This window comes from Oxyura jamaicensis, chromosome 1 (genome assembly GCF_011077185.1).
Source record: "Oxyura jamaicensis isolate SHBP4307 breed ruddy duck chromosome 1, BPBGC_Ojam_1.0, whole genome shotgun sequence".
In the NCBI taxonomy this organism is placed as follows: domain Eukaryota; kingdom Metazoa; phylum Chordata; class Aves; order Anseriformes; family Anatidae; genus Oxyura; species Oxyura jamaicensis.
This window is the reverse complement of record NC_048893.1, coordinates 2,691,665-2,713,731: the sequence shown is the minus strand read 5'-3', so window position 1 is coordinate 2,713,731 and position 22,067 is coordinate 2,691,665. Positions and strand designations below refer to the sequence as shown.

The 22,067-nt window shown below is 46.2% G+C and overlaps 1 long non-coding RNA gene across 2 annotated transcripts in view; it reads right to left on the bottom strand.

Moving 5' to 3' along the window:
• Positions 1-21,303, bottom strand: part of LOC118160015 — a 58,028-nt gene extending 36,725 nt beyond the window's left edge. Inside the window, exons 1-2 of one of the 2 annotated variants that reach the window (XR_004747305.1) lie at positions 20,731-21,303; positions 11,380-11,528 (exon numbers count right to left, since the gene is read on the bottom strand). This is a non-coding gene — a long non-coding RNA (uncharacterized LOC118160015). The remainder of the gene's footprint in view (positions 1-11,379; positions 11,529-20,730) is intronic. The other variant, XR_004747303.1, reaches the window with a different exon arrangement.
• Between the last annotated feature and the right edge of the window lie 764 nt (positions 21,304-22,067).

Sequence of the window (22,067 nt, the reverse complement as noted above, 5' to 3'; positions counted from 1 at the left end):
ACTATTTAAAACAACTATTTCTTTCCTTAACCACTACTGACACCGGAGAGAGAATTTTTTCTTTCAGTTCTGAATCAAGCTTCTTTTGGGCAGCAGACTTTAACCACCTTCATCCCAGCTCCTTTTTTTTGGAGAGCCTCTCCTCACTGACTTATTTCCATGGCCTGAAAACCTCTGAAAAAACCTGCAGTGGCAAGAGGAAGGCACCCCAATTCTTCTGCCTTCAAATTCTAAATCTTGCTGAGTTTTGTCATTCCATTTTAATATCACAGGAACAGAGAAGTTTGAGACACCACAAACACTCTTTCTACTTCCAGTCTTAGGAAGCTCTGCTATTTATTGTTCAAGAATGAAAATAATAATAATAATAATAAAAAATAAAAATAAAAAATGAAAAGGGGAAGAGATATGGGAACCGAAAGAGGAAAAATGAAAAAGAAGCACCGCATCTTTAGAGGACTGCTTTAAGAAAGTAATTTCCCCATGGATGGATGTTTTACAAGTAGTAGACCCATAGTCAGGCACAGAGTATGACTTCTGAAGAAGAGGAAGCAGGCAGGAGCCCCTTTTTTGTTGCTGTTCCCATGGTTTTGCATTTCATAGTTAATGAAAAACGTTAAAGTCAGACTAACAAGGCTGTCACGATTTTTGTGGGGAAATATCGAAGGTGTTGAAGGAAAAGCTAAAGCAAAGGTTAACTGTTAACTGTGTTACAGAGAAAGGAAAACTGGCACATGGGGAAGTTGGAAAGGGGAAAAGAAGAGACTAAGCTCTTTCAAAAGTGAAGGAAAGAAGGGAGGAAAACCCGCTTTTGCAGCTGATGAGGATAAAGCTCAGAAATGATAAACCCTTTAAAACAGCCTTTAGTTCACAGCATAATTGGATTTCATGTTTTGGCAGCCAGACATGATTATTCTCTCCTAAATAAAACATTCTTCCCATGAATGATGACCATGCAGAATTACCATGGCTAAGGAGTTTAGTGAGGAAGACGCTTTGCTCATCTCCCATTTCATTCACCCCAGGATCTCAAAGCACTTTGCAAGTGGTGATTGCAAAGTTCTCCAATATTTCCGATCAGTCTGGACTGCCACTTCCACTTTGCTGATTGGGAGAGTAGGAAATATCATTTACCAATATTCTGATGTCCGCATAACAAATCAGGGAGCCCTTCTTGCTGCTCTCTGATTAACTACTGCCCAGTCCTCCCATCCTGACTGTAGAGTACATCACTGAAATCCTCATCTTGCTACAATTGAAGAGCAGGTCAGCGCTCCTTACAACAGATTATTAGGATGAAGGTCTGAAGTGTTGGGATTTCAGCACCGGTGTTCCTGCCCACCCCCAGATTCAATAGTAATGTACAATGAGAAATCCAGCTGTATTAGAATTTGTCTCATGAATATTAAGAATCTTTTACAGAGCTCATTTGCAGTCTTCTGTGCTTGTACAGTTCTTATGAAGAGAAAAATAGAAGAGCAAAGAGCTTACTCACTGCTAACGCAGTGTACATGGGTTATATTTTATGTCACCAATTTAGTTTCTTTCTGGACTCCTAGAACTTATTGACCACTTTGCATCAGTGCTAGAAACACTGTGAAAGAAATTACATATTGCTACTATTGCCACCACCTTTTCTTTTTTCATATTCTCTTGCTGGCCTGTCTGTGACAAATTATCCTGGGATTCTGCTGGAGTGACTCCAAATATTGGTGTTCATAGACAAGTGAAAAGATAAGGAAATGTACAACTTGCTGAACTCAATCATAAACATTATCTAAAATAATAACACTAGGAAGCTGGCCAAGAGATGGTGCATGGTCAGAGATAATACTCCAACACAGAGAGAGTGAAAATTGCTAAGCACTGCAATAATCAGAAAAAGTCCATTTCTAATTATAAATTCTTTTTTATTTATTTATTTTTTCAAAGTCTACATGGAAACCGTGCAAAAATGGGTATGACAATGGAAAGCCCTGACTACAAAGACACTTGTGAAATGCAAAAGGGACTGAGGAAAAGAAAACTGGCACCTGAATACCCACCAGGCTGGGCTTGGACATATCAAGCATGTTAGACTCTCTTAATTTTATGGTTGACCCAGGTTGTGGAGATGATTATTCTGCTCACTCAACAAGAAGAGGTGGCCAATTTTAGTCTGGGAAACTGATAAAAGCCTGTCCTGGCTGTTATGGAGTCTGCCTCAGTCCCAGTGAATGGGTAAAGAAGAGGTTCTTCTGCAGGAAATTAGGTCTGTGTCCCTGCAGCCATGTCTTCATGGTTTAACCAAGATCCATAAGACCTTCCTTAACCCTACATGTCAGCACCCTCCTTCAAAATCTCCCCCTTTTCAGCTACCCTGAGCACTTTTCCCAGTGAAGGTGTTGGCGATTCAGGTCGAAGATTGACATGTCTTGGAGGGGAAGAACTGCAACATTTCAGAAAGCCTGCAGTCATGTTTCTGAACCCAAAAAGCCTACCCTGTGGCTGCAGCAGCAACTTAATCAAGAGTGAGATGCTATATAATAGCTTAAAGCAGAAAATGTGAATACAGAGAGAGAAACACACACATGCAGAGTATAAAGCACTCAGACAAAATGAGGGTAGTATAAAACCCCAAGATACACAGGAACAGATTTGAACTGTGGTGTTCATTGTTTAAGTGAAAAGAGCCTATAGGAAAGCTAGAAATAAAAGAATAGCTCAGTAATTGAAATTTCAGGAGAACACAAAGAAGCAGAGTGTAATTTACCGTAGGTAAACATTCTCTCTCCTCTTACAAATCACCCCTGTGACACATATCTTGTAATCTTTTCAGGTAGAAGCCTAGCAGTGAGAATATACGGCTGTGTGAGAGTAAGAAATCTCAGCATTTGCTTTTCCTCCCATTCGAAGTGCAGTAATAGGATAGATGAGGTAGGGGTTAGAGACGGTCTTTGGATCTCAGTTCTGTGAAGTCGAAGCGCTGAGCTGAGGAGGTAGGCTAAGTGACTCTTTTGAGCACCAGCAGGTAATAGCGGGATGCTCAGAAGAGGAAGGTTTTCTGTGCATTTATACCTGCAGTATGTGGCCAAAGCTATGTCAGTCTTGTTGCTAATTACACGTTATTATTTTTGTATGCATAACAGGTAAGGTCTGGGGCTGCCGGAGAAAAGAAAAGTTAAGCCCATATTCTAGCGAGGCTGAAAAGGTCCCAGAAACAAAACTTCAGGAGAAGATATTCTAAACAGATCTGAACCTCTACCTTGCAGCTGAAAGTTGGCTCTTCTGTGCACTTGGCCTCACCAGAGTGAAAGCAAGACATCCTCCTGTTTTCCGGGGACATCTTGACTCAGGAGATGGGGTTGTGCATTTTTCTTGACAGGGACTTGAAGTTTGGAGGTCACTTGTTTATCTATTTGTGGGAAATAGGTCACGGACTTCACAACTGGGGATGGGAAAGCCCCAAGGAATACAGAGACTTTTCCATAGGTTTTGAATTTTAGGGTGCTTTGGTTCTGTCTGTTTTTGAAGATATATATATATTTCTTGTATTGTTTTTAGAACTGCCTCCCCAAAAAGGAATTTTGTGGAGAGACAAAAATTATTAGGTGAAGTGTTTTGACTATGACCCACACTTTCTATATAAAAGGTACAGCTAAGCAGCTCCATGCTTGTAAAAGCTGGGTCTGGCTTGGGAGTCCATACGGATGTCCAGTTGCCAAGTATGCATTAATGGTCAAGTGCACTAATAAACATTTAGAGAGCTAGGAACTGAAAGGACCAGGAGTGTTATATGGGTAACTGGGAAAAACTGTCCTTCCTGTTTCTGCTGGGATTAGGGTTAACTAGTAAGCCAGGTACTGATGAGTTTGAAACAGGAGAGTCTGGAAAACTCACTCTTCCCATTTTACGGGTGGGGGATGAAGAGGTGAAACACTATCTGAATCCCAGACTAGGTTCTCTCCAAGTCCTTTTTTTCACTCTTAGTTTGTCTTCAGGTAGCTGCCTCTTTCATGAAATAGCCGCCAGTCCTCTAAAAGCAGCAGTGATCCCCTAGACTTTCTGTAAAATGAGTTACAAGCCTTTAGGCAAGAAGCTGGAGCCCTGGGAATGTACTACTACCACCTAGCTTAGATTTGGACAAGAATCAGCTAGTTCTAAAGGGCCAGGAGTGCCACAAGTCCAACCCATTTCTAGGGCTTGGTACCAGAACTCACACAGTGAGGTCCCAGTGTAATGTACCAGCTTGTTCCCCCATTTGACTGTCAAGAGATGAATAACACCAGGTTCAAAAACATCACTTAATGCTGTTTACTGCTGCTATGAATTGGCCAAACAAAGTGTGTTCTCCTTTCCCTCCCCTTTCCCTAAGACACTGGACAAAGCAATTGCGCTCTCACACACCTTATTCAGGCTTCCTTATAGCAAAGTCTGCCTCTTCTTCCTCCTCTGTCCAGCAAGGTCATACAAAGAGGCTCTGCAGCTTTCACACTCTGCAGATTTCCCACATCACCAGCTTTTTATCCTCTGCACTGAGAGGACAGATGATTTGATCAGGAAAGCTATTTTCCTGCAATGTAGATTATAATGGAAATCTGGAGAACAGCCCTGACTCCGAGTCTCCGCAGCTTTATCCTCTTAAAAGCACAAGCCAATTAACCTCAGCCTGCAGGAAAAGAGCCCCCCTGTTAGCAGCTGGGTCTTGGAAAATGAGACTTAGGGGATTTAAAATCACAGGGTTCTGATTTCTAGCCCGAGCACATAGCACTGCCCATGCCTGTGCAAACCTTCCCGGTGGTGCCACAGTTGTGGAGATGGGGCTGTAAGCTCAGCATCTGGCCAGCTGTGAAAACATTTGTTGTGGTGTGGTCCATGCCACGCAGCTCCCCCAGATGTTGTTCCACTGCCCTCAGGCTGCTGTGGGACTGGAAGGGCCAGGCTTAAGGACAGGGCTTCCTGGGGACAGGGGTATAATTTACGTGAAGGCAGTTTGTGGAGGATGGCGTCAAGAGCTCTCCGAACTGGAAATGTTTGAAGATGATAAAAGGCAGCTCAAGGCTCAATATCATGGCAAAAATCACAGCAATGTTATTCTCACATGAGGGGAGCTGAAGAGCACAAAGATTAATTGGGTCCTAAGGGTTGTACCACAAGGAGGCAGCTCACCCCTTCCTGAAGTATCCGAGATGCTTGGTCCCTGGAAACACCTGTTTCTCTCCCATTTTAGGAACTCAGATTTGGCACTTGGATCCTGGTTAGGTGAGTCAATTCTGAGTATAACTGATACAACTTGTGGCAAAGGAACACATCTCTTGGGTGACAGAGATGGGACTTTTTCCACTTTGCTAGCCTTCCCCATCTGAATGTTCTCAGCTTATCCCACAAAACACCTCTGCCATCTGATGTGCAACATGCTACCGTGGCACCAACTGTTTCCTTGTGAGCTGGAGGGAAATGAAGGCACATATCAAACACCCTCTCCGCAGACATCTCTCCCAGAGTCATGCTAACTACCTGCCTTTGCAATAGCCGGCGTTCCTTTAATGACAACTGCTCCTGTTTGAGATGTTAACATCCTCAGACATTTGACAAGCAGCTGAGTAAATGTCAACACCTTTCTAAAGAAAGTGTAGGATTTAAGTGAATTGTGCGCAGACTAGGAAATTGCAGCTGTTTCTGGGGTGAAAGTCACTGGTTCCTAACACTTGAACTAATGCCAGCATTTTAGGCCAGGCAGAAAATTCTGCTGTACCCATGGAGATGAGGGACAAACAAAGAAACGTCCCTGCTCTGTGTAAGTCACAGCCTATGAGGTTGTTTTTAATTATGGGGAAGAGTATTTTGGATTAGAACTCTGTTCTGGGGACCTGGAGAAATTCATTTCATACCCTGACTCTTTCACAGACTCCTTTAATTGCTTTAGATGGTGCATTTAGAGTTTGCTGGCCATAGATCCATACCCAGAAATTCCTTGCAAAGGTTTCCTTGGCCAACGGTGCTCAAGGAACGATTTACACCTTGTGCTTGCACTAAGAGTACTGCCCCCAATATCACACCAAAGAATTGCTTCAGCATAGCCTCAGTGGGAACAAATTCTCTCTATTGATCGCAGTACTTCTCAAAATACAGTATTTTCCATCAACCCCAAGTGCACTCCTAGGCCTTTTGCTGTGAGCTCCTGGAGCTTCCAGGCCCACAGCCCATGGTGTCATGGTCACTTCTCCATTACCACCTCTTTGCCAGCTATGTGTAACACGTGGGCTGGGGATCATTTTGATAAGGCTTGGAAATCAGCACTGCAGGTACTTCTGAGACAATCGTTTTCATTACTTGTTGCAGTTGCAGAGAAAAAGACTGCTATGGAGCAACTCTTCTCATCTGGAAAAAAGATGAGATCGTGAGAAAGGTGAGATGAACAACTCCTGGACAATGCCTGTTTCTCTCCCCTAATAGGTCCTATGGGGAAATCGTCCTGATACATCTAATCTGTTGTACCTAGCATATGTATGGAAAAGATGTACATGACCACAGGGCATTGAACTAGGTTGACTGAGTCACAGAGCTCTGTTCCTGCATGCTAGAAATATCTAGTACGAGATGGACTGAGTAATGCCTTTTCCACGTGAGTCTTAGGGGCTGCAATCAGGATGAGCACACAAGAGAGGAATTGCTTCCCACTTGGCTTTTTTGGTTCCTCATCAGGAGCTATTATTAATTTCAGTGCAGAGTACAACAAGCCAGTGGAACTCAGTGCTGCAGTATATTAGAGTTTATTGGAGCTTTAAATGGTACTAACTTTCTTTCATGCATAGAAGGCTTGGGTTACTTAGCAATAAATGCAAGCCAACTGTTACTATTGCATGTTTAAAGTTTACTGATGCTCATTTAGGTGAAGCATCAGAAAACATTTTCTAACATGAAAAATGGAAGTGTTGGAACAGATTGTCCATGTGGAGACTGGATGTGGAAACAGTCCCCCAGGCAGGGCTGCAAGAAAAGCTCCAAGACACAGATGTTTGGATATCTCTGAACCTGCCAGGAGAAGGCAAGTGATTGCCCAGGACCCATCTCTGCTTTAATTTCTGGAAGTATTGAAGTCAGCAAATTTAGGAGAAAAAAATAAAATCAAATAAAATAATAATAATAATAATAATTAAAAGAGTATTCAGTGGAATAATGTAATAGCATAGGTTGGAAGGGACCTCTACATGTGTCTAGTTCAACCTCCAGATTTAAGTAGGGCCAACTTCAAAGCTGGTCCAGACAGCTCCAGACCTTCTGCAGGTGAGTTTTAAAGATCTCTCAGGTGGCAAGTACCCATGTACCAGTGCTGCAGCCCTGGTGCTTAGCTTCCCTGCTTGTGAAGAGCTTGTCCTTTTTTTTTTTTTTTTTTTTTTCCATCTGAAGCTTCAATTATTATAACTAGTGACTACAGTCTCTTGCCATTTTGCGGTGTGTCTCTGGGGAGAGTCCAGCTCTGTCTTTTCTACAACCTGCTGGTGGTCTGAGAGCAAGTAGCCCCTCTGTGACCTGCTAGCCTTCTCCAGGCTGAGCAAACTCAGGTTCCTCAGTGTCCCCTTGTAAGCCATGTCCTCCAGGTCCCTAAGGAATTATTTCATCTGTCACCATGCACAAAGGGGCTAAGTGGGTTTCACCCAGCTCTCCCCGTCCTCACCCTGACACGTGTTGGGGTAGAAAGCACCTTGATTTAAGAGTGTGGAGGAGAGACCTGGTGAGAGCAGAGCTGGCGATATCCCCTGAGACGTGATCTAAGGCTGCATAGCTCCCTTTCCAAAAGCTTCATAGGGCTGGACTTCAGCTGGGGTCAGGGAGAAAACATGATGCACTGCTACGAACAGACAGGAGGTGAGAGTACCTGCTCTTCAGCCTCTGCTGGTGCCACCACCAGAGGCAGAACACAGGCATCAGCCTCCATGCAGAGTCCCAGAGCTGCCACCCCTCTGTCATACAAGGGCAGAGGGTGTCCCCAAATCCAGATACTTCATTGCTGTGTTTACCGCTGCCTCCCTTCCCTCCCTGCAGTTGCTAAGCGATATCTGTGCTCTCCAAAGTCACTGATACAGACCCTTGGCTGCCGCGTTTCACTATTCAATTTGCAATTTAAATTCTCTGACAGGCAGAAGCAACCAAGCTGTTCACTTAAGATTGCAAGAAGTTATATTGAAATCCAGGAAATCGCCAGTGCCTCGAGCTCTTCATAAATTTCACTTTGATAGTAATAGAGACAGAGGTGGGAAGAGGAAAGGAGAGAGAGGAGGAAAGGGAGAGAGGTGCTCATGTAGGGGAGAAAGGAGCAGAGACAGTGGGGAACAACCACAGGGGAGTTTCCCCCTTATTTCTATTTGGTCATTGCATCTCTGCCTGCTAAAAACTTGTGCTTATGCTTAAACCAGTTAAACACCCCTCAGTATAGTTACACTTTCATATTTTTCCACCCCTGTTCTTCTTTACCAGCAGTTCCTGGGGACAGGGACAGGTCCCCTTTGCATTATTATTATTATTATTATTATTATTTTCCCCTAAAACCCCCAGAGAGCAATCATGGAGCAAAGGGCTGCAGCTGCACCCTGTCCTGCAAAGGGGGGTGCTCAGGTCTGTGCAGCCGCTGCCTGTGGCTCTCCTGCACATGGTGTAGGGTCTGCAAGTGCTGCCAGATCTGTGGTTCAGACTGAACCATGGCCATGCAGAAGGAGGGTCGTGTTTTGTTGCTGGTTTGTCTGGGTCCTCCTTACATGTGAGGATTTGGTCCTGAGTGGGGAGGAGGGCAGCATCCCCAAATCAGAGACATGCATGAATTATTGGGAAAAAGTAGCTCAGGGGAGTCTTGGGAAAAGGGCAGGGAGGTTTGGTGCTGGGGGAATAGGAAGCTGCACAGGGGCAGGAGTCAGGGTCTGAAGATGGGAATTGGGGTACTGATGCACGGGGAGGCCGGGGCTCTCCAAACCAGCCCTCCAGGTTGAGTCTCGTAAATAGACACTTCCCTGCACTGAAATAATCTGAAATAATAATTCCGCGATGTGGAGCCATGGGTTTTCAGGCCAGCAGAGGGAACCCTTCACCACGATTATCCTGAGCCCTGAGCCTGCAGGGAGCCGGGGACAGAGAAAGAGGCTGGGCAGCACAGGGGTGGCTTGTGGCCAGCTGCTGGCCTGGCTGGCTGGAGGCAGCTCCCTGCCTCTGGGACCTCTATAAATGCTTGTAGATGCCAATTCCCCTTTGATAAATATAGAGAGTGGCTCTAAAGCATTCAACCTTTGCATCTTTAACAGTACTACAGAAAATCCCCCTGCACTGGAGGGAATCTATGGGTCACAGATGGGTAGGGACTGTCCCAGAGTCCATCATCAGCAGAATCAAGGCAGCCAAAACCCTTTCCTTACCCATGACCCTCTAAGCAAGCGATTCTAACGCAATGACTCTCACTGGAGGGAAATGATGAAGGAACAGGTGACTCATCTGTAGGGACAGGAACATGCCACAGGTGATATCCAACATGACCAGGTCAGATATTTCCTAAGAGGCTAGCATGTGTTTTACCCTTCTCCCCCTGCACTGTGTCTTCCTGTAGCCCCACGCCCCTCATCAGGCACAAGACAGAGTTTGATGAAGCAACACCAGGTTGCTGCAAGGTCTCAGAGGATTTTTATCAAGGTTGCTACCTAGAAAAAGGCTGGTGGCCACCAGATGTGCTCAGGAGAAGTCATTTCTGAAAGAGCCTGATAAGGTTTGTCTTTCACCTTCAGACTCCCAAAGAGCCCTGTGCTGGAAACCTTTCCCCAGCCAGTCCCCTAGTGGGTCTGTCTTCATCTGTGTGTCAACCCTGAATTTGCAGACTGCTTTGCCTGCATTGGTCCCAGGTCAGAGAAGCTTTGTGCAATGCCTCTAAGGATATAATTCCTTTGTTACTTGGGACTGCGCGATATTAAGCTACAAACCAAAACCAATGGGCAGGCAACACAGCTCAGCCTCTTGTATCCTTGGTTTCTATGCACTCCATGTGGTACCTCCGCATTTTGCCATCTTGAACACTTTGTGTCAGCAAGTCACCCCAGTACCTTCAGGGCTGTGTGGAATATAAGACTAGCTTAAACTGAAAACAGCAGGGTGGGCAGCAGCATGCCCCTGCAAAGCAAAGGCCTCCATTCTTAACTGCAATGTTGGAAAGATAACAAAAGCTCCATAATATATGGAGCTTTTAAATAATAATAATAATAATAATAATAATAATAATAATAATGTATGCTTAGCCAAAGGAAACTTAGTTCTGCTTCCTCTTCTAGCACTGTTCTGGGTTTATGACTACCTTGCTTTCAGAAGCACACCCCAAATGAAGATTCTGTATTGCAGGTAGCACAGCGGGATGCTGGGCTGAGACCAGGGCTCGGAAAGGACTCCCCTCTCCTCCCCACAACTCAGAGAGATAATTCAGCTTTACTCAGCTAAAACTCCCCACACAGAGGTGCAGCACCTACAGTCTTCTAGTGTCACACCCTTGACCCTCTGTGCTGCTCAGTCTTTGTAGGACCAGCAATGCCAGGTAGCTCCAGGCATCAGTCATGTTCAAGCTCCTCACAGCTAAGCAGTTCTCTCTCCTGCCTCTCCAGAGCCCTGTAGTCTGAACCGTTTCAGCTCTGGAGTACTCTCAGGCAGCTCTCTCAGCACAACCCTTCCCTGTCCTCTGTGCTACCCCATGGGCTCACCAGCCAGGTGATGCCCTGCTGAAGAGCATCAGGACACTAGGGTGGTTGTCCTGTTTGTCCTTAGGCACAGATAGCAAAGAGGCTGGTTTTCTTGTTTCCCTTCCAGTGAAGAGTGCAATGGGAAGGACAACAGCTGTGAGCAGAGGTGGAATATTCGAGCCAGGCCCTACCCTTGGTAACTTTTTGCCCTTAATGCCTCACTTCTGGGATTGGTTTCACTCCTTGTCCATTCATTTTGGCCATTATTGCTCTTGAGGAGCAGTGGACACAGCACACAGACGGCCCCAGAGCCACAGCACAGGCAAATATATGGATGTCTGCCTAATGCCAGGTACATCACCAATTTCAGATGGACACACATTAGCAGGTTTTGGGACAGATTTTGGTAATTAATAGAAATGGTGGGATGCCATTCTGAGTCCCCAGTCCTGACCAGCACATTCATTTCTGATGAAGGTTTGTTGGCCAGGGTAGGCCTCATAAAAGATGCGCTGAAGGGTGTCCACCTGCCTCTCTGAAGGACAGAGGCTGTTGGGAGTTTCACAGATTCACATTTTTTTTTGTCCACACACTTTTTTTTTTTTTTTTGAGGGTATTTTTTGTGGGTATTTCACCTCCTAATTTAACTGTCTGCCTGGAAAGGACCAGCTGCTGTATTCACACCTCCCGAACTCACCTCACCTGGATGCAAGATGCAACAGGCACAGGGCTGGATTTGAAGCAGCACCTGACAGAATCCTTGTGTGACATCCTCCCTTCCCAGCTCAATGCTAGGATGGTGAGCCCGAGGCCCATCACACCACCGTTGGCCTTCTTCCTCTGTTCCTGCAAAAACAAACAGACCTCTGAGGCATGGCAAATTGATTCGCTGCGCTGTAACTGAATTACAAGCCTGAAATGCTCCCTCTCTCTCCCCCTTTCATCTCCTCCTTTCTGTTCCCTGCCTTGTAGAGAGAAAGGAGCTTTCCTCCGAGCGAAGCTGGAGATGGACAGAAGGTTCTTCTGAAAGGCAGTGCTGTGACCAGCCCCCAAGGGTAGCTCAGCATCACCGCTCGACCCTGAAGGACAGCTTCACTTCTCTCCTCCCAAGTGCATCTGGAAAGAAAATAATCATAGATTGAAGGGAAAAAGGTCAGGAGCAGAGTCAGTGCAAGGACATGAACATGGACTTGGACATGGCTATGGACAGGCATGCTTATCTGTCTGCCTGCAGGTTGTCTCAGGGGGAGGTGTCTAGACACGGTGCTCTGCCCCTGCAAACCATATCAATGCCCCCAGGCCTCCATGCAGAAGTACCTCCAAGGGGAAAGGGAAGTTTAAGGAAGGATACCATTTTTTTTCTGTCTTGAAGTGGTAATGGAGGTGAGGATCTGCTCTCCCAAGTCATCACAAAGCAAATATTGTTGTGGTGGGTTGTGGGGTAATGAGGTAACAGATTGTACCCTCCAAGGTGGAACAGGTATTTTTAGAAGGTAAGACTACATCAGGGATGTAGCTACTTTTACAAGTACTTTTGGATGAACACTGCTTTTTATCTTGTGTGTCTGCTTCCCATCTGTGAGCTCTGAGTGCTGATCCTGTAGTGAGACAGAAGTTGACTTTACCCCTAGGACAGACATGGAAGGAACAGTGATGTCAACAGCCTCTGGACATGGAATGTGATGTCTGCATGGCCACTGGCAAAATGTGCTGGCATCTTGATAGGATGCTCCTTTCCCTGCTGTTCTGTGCCCCTGTCCAAGTCTTGGCAGGCTGATTAACTCCTGAAATTTGTTATTGAAAAGCCAGTCCTGCTGATGCTCTGAGAGAGAGGCATCTTTCCCTCCTGCACATTCATTCGGTCACAGAGATGTTGTGAAAGCCACAGGCCTCCTACTCAGGGAGCATAGAAAGTCTGTGTGTACTCCTGGGCAAAACATGTTCTGTGTTCAGAGCAGGTTTGTGCACAGAGCTACTGGTGGAGCACAGGAAACAACAAATAAGCTTTGTGAAATCACTTTATGGCTTCTAGAGAAAAAACAGGTCAAATACTGCATGCCCAGAGTGGAGCAGAGTGGCTGCAGCCTGGACTCATGGCTGCTTAGTAGTTACTGCCTGATCTGAAGCTGTTATCAAGTTCCCTCGGTAATCAGCAGAGAGAAATCAGAGCTGCTTTAGGGTGATTCAAGCCCACTTATCTCAGACACCTCTCTCAGGAGGGCTGAAATATCCCTATCTCTTTCCACAGTGTGGAGATGGGGATGAGGCCAACAGCTGAGAAAAGAAACTGAACTTGCAGACGGGAGGAATTAGCAGAAATGCATTCAACCCCTGGAGCCCTGCTCAAAACTTCTGCAGGCTCAGAAGCAGATTCAGCCCTTCTTTGTCTCACTGCTTTCCAAGCAGCTACAGAGATGCAAGCCTTGGCCTTTGAGTGTAAACAAGACCCCCCTCGCACCACCAAGGGGTGTGGGATTTGCTGCTGGCTGCTACAATTCACCTTTGCCTACTTTCAAAGACTTTAAGTCTTGCTACATCCAGACTTCACAACCACAAGGATCCTCCTGCAAGAGGAAATTCATTTTTATTTGACTTGCTGCCTCCCCTCCTTGCTGAATGTTACTACCTCTTTTTTTAACACTGAGAAGTTTGGGTAGTTTATTTCAAGTCTAGAGAGTCTGGCAGTTTTCTATCTTCCTCTAACTTAACAATGTCCACTTCCCCTCCTCCTTCTCTGCACAATATCCAATCCCCCAGCCCTGCTCCCTAGCTACAGCGAGGATGCATCTTAAATTGGCAAGACAAAGCTGTCCAAAGTAAATGAGAAGCAGACTTGTCCTGCTCTCCATGCCCAAGGGGACACCACGCTGAAGGCTCAGCTCCTGCATGCATGTGATAAATGGGATCCACCCAAAATAAATAAATAAACTCAGGGGCACACCAAAGGGGAGCACATTTCCTAGGTTATTCCTGTGTTACTCAGTCATCTCAAGGAGAGAGCAGCTATCTGCTGGCAGCTGGCTGAATCATCAGCTACCTAATGCTGCTTGGAATGAATACAGATGCTTTGGAATTGCCTTGTGTGAGCACCACAATAAAGAGAGCTAAAGCAGCTTTGCTATCTCCAGAATGGTGAGTGACAAATTCAATCGACAAAGTGACTCTGAAAGCACTCCTGGCAAAGTATGAAAGGGGAATTAGAGGCACTGCAAGCCCTGCTGCCCGTTGCCTTCATGTCTTTGCTAGGGAAAAAGACTGGCAGTGCCCTGGCCAGCTTGCCTGCTTTGTTCATTTAACACCCACTAATTCATCACAGCTACTTGCTCTTTTGGTGATTTATTTCATTGCTTTACTCAGAGAGCCTCTATAGCATGTGAGTGTGCCTGTGAAGGGGCAACAGCCCTCTCCATCATATCTAATGGCAAGAGTCTGTCACCATGGGCCTGGAGGGCTGAAGAGAGACATGTTGGGATGGATGGGCCACCAGGAGCATTCATCTCAGCTATATGCAGGAGGCAGTGAGCTTCGCTTGCAGGACTGACACTCAGAGATGGGATTTCTAAGGGGCTCACATGAGATTTTAGCACTGGTGGCCCTGTGTCCCCTAGCAGAGACTTCCTCCAAGGACCACTGTCCCATGGGAGCCAAGTGAAGCTCTGCCTGCAGGACTGTGAAGTGCCAGTATAACCATCAGCATGCAGGTGTTATATAGATCATCTTCTTTCTTTCCTCTGTCCCCAGGGAACAAGTACCTGGCCGGTGCTGAGTCTTCAGTGGCTGTGGTTTGAGTGATGGATGGCCTTAGGCTGAGCTGCAAAATAATGAACGACTACACTGCTGCTGTAAAAACTGTATTGCCAGTTCATGGTCTCCTCATGCTTATGCTTGACAGGTTTCTAGTCCAGGTGAGTCTGTACAACGGATATCATTAACCTTCTAGGGAAACATTCATGCTTAATTTCTGGCCTTCCTCTTATGATGATATTTCCCCTTTCATATGTTGCTTCACTATCCTCTAGCCAGCAGTGCTGGCAGGACCTATGTGTCAGTCTGAAGGACATCTCGGGTGAGAGCCTGCAAGGGGCAGAAGACAGCTAGCACAGGGTAGACCATCCTGGATATTAAGCTCAGAGCTGTTTTAACCATGTAATTGACATGCTGTTATTACCTTTATTCCAGTAAATGAAACATCCCATGGGGGGGGATCCCATGTCTGAGACCCACTGCCATGGAGGGGCAGCTAGCAAAACTTTTGCTAACAATGTCCTTTGGACTTTATATCAGGGTGGCTGCAAACACACTGACAAGGATGAATGGCTGGGGTAAAATGTTTATGTGTTGTTCTTTCTGGATCAGTGCCATAGCATTGTGCCAGTGAGCAACTTCAGCTACAGGTGAAGACCCTCTTTGAGGCCATGAGGGGAAAGGAAGGGATCTGCCCCACAGCCTGATGCAGAAGCACTTGGACTGGTGGCTTGCAGAAGTGTGACAGCACCAGAGACATCCTGGCTGGCCAGAGTTTTGTTACAAGCTGGCACCGAGGCGTGTTTGTCCCCAGCAAGAGAACAAGTAGGACCTGGGCTCTGTAGCAACAGATGCTTTAGGTGGGAGGGAGCCCAAGACTTTGGCACATAGCAGGAGGGTTTTGGGCGCTCGTCCTCAGCTGCAGGAGAGGAGGAGGGGGGTTGTAGAGGGGAAGGCTTGGCAGCAGACGGGAGGGAGAGATTCTCTCCCTCACAGGCCGGGAAAGAGGGCTTAAGCATCAGGTTGCCTGGCAATGGGTTTCTAGGCATCAGAAATTGCTCTGATCTGTTCACATAGTGCACTAGCTCAGAACAAAGCCCATATCTGTCCCTTTAAAGATGGGGAGGAGCTGCAGGATCGAGATATATCACCTGGCAACAGGATGCTGCCTCTCCTCTGCACCAAGTTGTGCTCTTGGGATGCTCCAGTGTGCGCCAGGCTCAGCCAAAAATTTCGGGTCCCTCTGGGGTGAAAGGCAAAGCAAGGATGATGAGGTCCTGGAGAAGGGGCAGGTGTGGAAAGGGAGGAAATCTGGGCAATCTGGCATCAGGAAGTGACCAGGAGAAGGAATTAGTAAAGCTCTGGTGTTGCAGATTGAGGGCCCAGCTTAATTTTGCCTCAATGTATATGCATACCCAAGAAAAAATTATCACTATCTTGCTCTTCCTACCCAAATCCCTTCCCTGGCAGTACGGAAGTCAGTAAATTTTCCCAGGGGTTCAGGAAGCAAGTGAATTGAGCTGATTTGCCCCATATATACTTTTTTTTTTTTTTTTTTTTTCCAGCCAAAAGAGCCAAGCAGATCTTAGGGTGCCTCAGGCACAGCATGGCCAGCTGGGCAAGGGGAGGGACTCTGCTCTGAAGTGGTGTGGCCTCACCTCGAGCATTGTGTGTGGTTTTAGGTGCCACAATGTAAGAAGGACATAAAACTATTTGAGAGTCCAGACGAGGGCTACAAAGGTGGTAAAGGGTCTGGAGGGGAAGACGTGAGGAATGGGTGAGGTCCCTTGGTTTGTTCAGCCCAGAGCAGAGCAGGCCGAGGGGAGGCCTCATGGCGGCCTGCAGCTCCCTCCCGAGGGGAGCAGAGGGGCAGGTGCTGAGCTCTGCTCTCTGGGGACAGCGACAGGACCCGAGGGAACGGCATGGAGCTGGGACAGGGGAGGGTCAGGCTGGGGGTTAGGGAAAAGTTCTGCACCCAGAGGGTGGTTGGGCACTGGGACAGGCTGCCCAGGGCAGTGGTCATGGCACCGAGCCTGACAGAGTTCAAGGAGTGTTGGACACCGCTCTCAAACACAGTTTGGTTTTTGTATGGTCCAGTGTGGAGCCAGGAGTTGGACTCAATGATCCATGTAGGTCCCTTCCAACACGGGGTTTTCTATGATTCTGGTTCTATATATTCTGCCCCAGACAGCAGGGTTTGATCTCCACAGATCTTGTGGACTCCAGCTGCCAGAATGGTTTCTCCCTTCCAAGTTCAATTGTACCATATGATTGTACATTAATTTAGAGCTAATTGCCAGGTAATGAATTCATGTTTGCTCACTCCATTTCAATCCCCTATGCTTCCAGCTGAAAACTCATTTGCATCCCACTCTGGATCCTGGTGCACTGCCCCTGCTCTCACCCCTGCTGCTGTCTTTGCAAGTGCATGGGATGCAGCATGGAGAAACAAAACTCTTTTTTTTTTTAAAGGAAGAGAATCAAGGCACAGATTTGCATGGAGACAGGAGAGACCAGGCTCCAGGTACCTCCAAACCCTTTTGGTTTTGGATACAACAGAAGGGCATTGATGTGTCTGGGTTATTAAGATGGAATGTTAGAGACTGATGTGTCCCTGGGCTCAGATCCCTGGCTCTGTCCCTGACCTCCCATATGTCCCAGAACAAGTCTTCCCCTTGCTTTCCCAGCTGCAAAAAGGGTTAGCAGCAGCCTCCTGCCTTGTAGGGCTCTGCAGCTTGTTAAACACTGCAGAGACACTCAGATGCTCTCAAGTTTAGAGACATTCCCTTAAACAGGTCATTATATTAGAATATTGACTAGAAATATGGTAAAAAACAACCAATTAAGACATTTATTTGCTGGGATTTTTTCTGAACAAAGCACCATTACATACCCAATGGATTTTCTTGTATTTCATAATCCTGTAGGATCTAGGAAAAGTCTTTTCTGGGGGAGAGGCCGGGAAGGAAGAAATCTTTCTGTCCATTCTAAAGCATCTGAATTTGAGATAGCTGATTTTTTTTAAGCCCTCACCTCCCTATTGTTTTAAATGACAGAAGCTACCCTGGTGAAGCTTGCGCTGTGCAAGAAGGAACAGCGGGATGCCAGGAAGCCGAAGTGGCGAATCATCGCTTTCAAACAGCACTAATGGGAGAGCAGGGGAGAGCTTGTTTGCGTTCAGGTAGACTGAGTTAACTCTGTGGGACGTATGGCAGCAGCTGTGTCAGGGAGAGAGAAGGGGCTGCAAAGCCTCTGATAATTTCGCCAAGGACAGCTCAGGTTGGGGAGGGGATGGGGACGTGCCACTGCCCCTGGATGTTCATCGAGCTTGGAGCAGAGCCCTGTTTGTCAGCATGGGGAGCTGCCACGCCAGCCTCCTGCTTGCTTCCAGCACAGAGGGCCTCAAGGGGCATGAGGTAATGAATGCATCTTCTGCAGACAACGGGAGCTAATTTCCAGTGGCGGCAAGCGCCTGTCAGCCTCGCAGAAATGTTCAGCTTGTTTGGAAATGGTGAGATAATCCCCACAGCATCCCAGTGCAGAGAGAAAGAAGGGCAGGATTAGACCTTTATCTGTGCCAAAGCAGCAGGATATGGCCTCCAAAGAGCTTTCACCTCTGTCAACTAACCCCTAGCTATGGTGTGGGATCCAACAGCCCTGTTTTCAAGCCTAAGTTTGAATGCAGTGAAGGGGGGAGGTTTATAGCCCTTCCGGGGTACGTACATGTAGGGATGAGATCAGCTTGTGAGGGAAGAGCAGCCATTTCAAGTGGAAAATGGCAAGTTTAGAGGGGGAAGAAATGGGAGAGAGGGGCAGGAGGTGGAGACACCAGGCTACTCCCAGCTGCCCGGCTACACGCAAATGGGATGCAGACCTTATAAGCTGATGCTACATTTATCTCACCCTTGCAGATGATTCAGATTCAGTAATCTGAATACCTGCAGTGGCTCTGGGCACCAGTGTTTCAGCAGCTGGATGAAGCCTACCTTGCTTGAGACCACACCGCAACAGAACATGTCAAAGAGTCTATGTCTGCTGAATGCACATTAATGGATCACTAAGGGTTGTATATTCAGAAGACTGGGCAAATTTATGGGCAGAAACATCCATCCAGGGCTGCTGAATATAAAAGCTCTTTCTCAGAAAGTCTGTGAATTACAGTTCACTGGGGGCTGAATGACTGTTTTGGAAAGAATCATTCTTATTTACATTTTCTTTTTACATCGTTTCTTGACACCTGCTGCTGGCCACACTTGGCAGCAGGGCACTGAGCTGGAACGACCTTCTGTTTGACCTACGATAGCCATCCTTATCCTTTAAATCCCATCATCTCTCTAATTGCTGCATCATTAATATAAGCAAAGGCTCTTCTGACTATTTTCTTCTACCCACACCTGCCATCCGTGTAGCAAAGAGTGGGATCTGCAAGCTTTGCCATCAGCCCATATGAGTCTGTGATTAGTACCAGTCTCTAACAACACAAGGTGATCTATTAGATGGATATTTATTTGTGAGGCTTGCATGGAGCCATGTGTGACAAACCAAGCAGATGCTGGAGGTGCCAAGAAGAACGGAGAATAGTGTAGATGGTGATCATCATGGTGAGACCCAGCATTGGCAGGAAATGGGGCATAGGAGAGTAACCCATGGCCCAAAAACCATGTTGGTGACTTGTGAGAGAAGGCTATTTGCTCTGCTTTGCACCTTCAGGACAAGACAAGGTGCATGAAGGGGGTGAGAAATGCTGGTAGGAGCACCTGGAAGGGCAGGGTGGAAGGTGTCAGGGAGCAGAGGTGCTAATTATCCATCATGTAATGCTGCGGGTTACGAGCCCATCAGCATCCCATTGCTATCCAGTACATTTTCATCCATCCTATGGACACACTGGGTAACAGAGCAGTGCAGGCTTTCATGATTCAGAACAGTCCAGAATCCAAAAAACACCATGAATAATCTGTAGATACATGGCTAACCTGCATGGCTCGCCTCAGTCCAAAAGACTGCTTTTTCTTCTTGGAGTAAAACACTCTTCCAATGAGAGAGAAAATATTTTTACAGGTGGGGGAGAGTTTCATATTTTAAAGAGCAGCTGTAGCATTTAGTCAACCCTTCATGGGAGATGTTCATTCAATCATTGTCTGTGTTAATTAGTTTTTATCCCTTCACAGTGTGAGGCTACTTTTTGTATTTAGCCACTTCTGAAATGTGGAAAGGGAGGTTCAGGTGAATTCACTGTTCTCTGGCCATGTAGCATGCGTGCTAGGACTGGGGGCAGAAACAAGTCCTCTGGCTTTTGGCCTTTTGTTCCAGCCATGGGAGAACATTTTCTTCTGCATTTAGAGGACTAAGGGATTTACACTAAGTATGCCAGACAGGGCTTCAAGTGCTCTCAATTCACACAGCCCGGGTTCACCAAAGCTACCCCAGCTTCATGTTTCATCTGGACAAAGTGCTGTTGGGTGAAACACAACTGAAGCAAGATGTACCCATTCTGGAGTAAGTGTGATGTTAATAGGGGTAATTTCCACCTGCTGCTTCCCAAGGGATAGTGCTTAACAAGTCCCTCTGTAGGTTTAGTCAAAATGTGAGCATCTGCCCTTGTCTCTGTCCTGTAGTGACATGGTAGATATCACCCATAGCCTCTCCCTAGACTTCTGCTCAATCTCCTTCCTAAACCAGCTCCGACAATTTAAATAGCATGACCCTGCTAGCCAATCTTTTTTGGACTGAAACAGTCTAAAAAAGGTTCCTTCAAAACTTTAGGAATAAGCATGAAGTTAGCCAGGGTACTTCCAAGCTCACAGGATGTTGAGCCTGTCTGAGCTACAAAACAGTATGATTTAGTGGTGTCAGGTCAGTGTGTTCCTGCTTCTGCACCCTTCTGCTGCCACTCTTTCCCATCTTGTAGTTACGGTGGTACAAATTGTAGGGCCCACAAAGTGGACAAGAGCAAGGAATGGGATGGTTTCCGGTTTCAGAAGGGGATACTTTGAAGGAGTGTGGGAAAAAAAGCACACCTTTTGGGTGTGGGTCAGTTTTCCACTTCATGGCATGGCCTGTACACCCGTGATTCAGCCCAGCAAAGAGGATAGGACCACACAGGGAAAACCAGCAAGAAGAAGGTGCTTCCACCTCCAAAAAGAAGCTGCTTCCACCTCCAAAGCGTATACATCATTAGTCCTCAGCCTAAAGGAATAACTAGGGAGAGGCAGGAATACCCAAACCCAATATTGTCCTTGAACACCATACCATGAATGACACGCCGCTGTTCCCACATTCATCCTTCCCATGCCAAGTCAAATACCTTTGGAAAACCATGCCAACGGGCACCGAGCACTGGGCTGGCAGGTGCTGGGGCTCCTCGTTGCTGGGAGCGGAGATGGGAAGTGATGCACAAGCGATGAGTTGATTTTCACGGTGTTCAGGCCCCGAGGGGGTGTTAATCTGCACCTGGGAAATGTCAGATCCAGTCAGCGAAGCCCTAATGGATTGTTTGCTTTTCAGCAGCGGGGGAGTGGGAAATGTGTAGCTCGCGTAGGCTCGGTTGAGTCAGAAAAGAAGCGGCTATTCCCCTGTGCCATCTGGGACAAGCGGGATGCGGTGATTGCGGAGCGGATGGAGGGCCGTATGCAGGCACTTGCTATTCGGGATGCTCTGCGTCGTCTCTCCAGGGAGCCAGAGCCTGGCAGCAACCGGCAGCGGGACGTCTGAAAAGACTTCTCCTTGCTTGAGCTTAGATGTCCTTGTAGCTGCAATGATACAAGTTATCAGGAGCCTACCCTACCCCCTCGTGCACAGGCAGCCTCTCGTACCTCAATCTGCCTAGGAATCTTTCTGCACAAGTGAGAAATTAATCACAGCCCATATATAGACATGTATACATACTCACATATGTGTATATACACAGAGTAGTAAATTCCCTACAGGAAAAAAAAAAAAAAAAAAAGAGCTTTGAGAATAAATTATTTGTAAACTCACTTTTATTTTAGTGAATAATTTAGTTTAGGAAATTAGAGACAAAAGGAATATTTCAGAAGATAGGAAAAGCTACATTCAGGCAATTTTGAAATGGATGTTTCAGATGTTTCAACCTTTTGTTTCAAAGTAGTGATTTCATTGCAAAAAATGACCCAAATTTCTAAAAGGGCAAGGATAAAAAGTGAAAACCTGAAAACTGAAGAAAATTGATTGTTCTATGTTGAATGAAGTGTTTTTTTTTATGATTCAAAATCCAAAAAATAGTTTCTCCAAAAAATAGTGCTTGGTTTCAGTCCAATGAGGCACAAAACCTACTCACATATATATGCATATATATACATATATATGAATGTATATATATGTAAAATATATGTATATATATTTCTCTTTTTTAAATAATTATTGTTGGTCAAAATGAACTACATTGCCTTCTGTCTCTTTTTTTTTCTTTTTTTTTAACCAGTTTTGGTGTAAAATAAATCCGTTCCTTGTACATCTACAAAGTGATCAGCAGAACTAATTTGTGCTATTGTCTCACATTTTTCTCATTATTTCCTGCCTATCACCTTGCTCCTTAGGTCTACCTACACTGCCAGGTACGTGTGGCTCCAAGCCCCTTCTCTAATCAATTTGACTCACCAGTTGTGCCAGTGTGCATCCAGC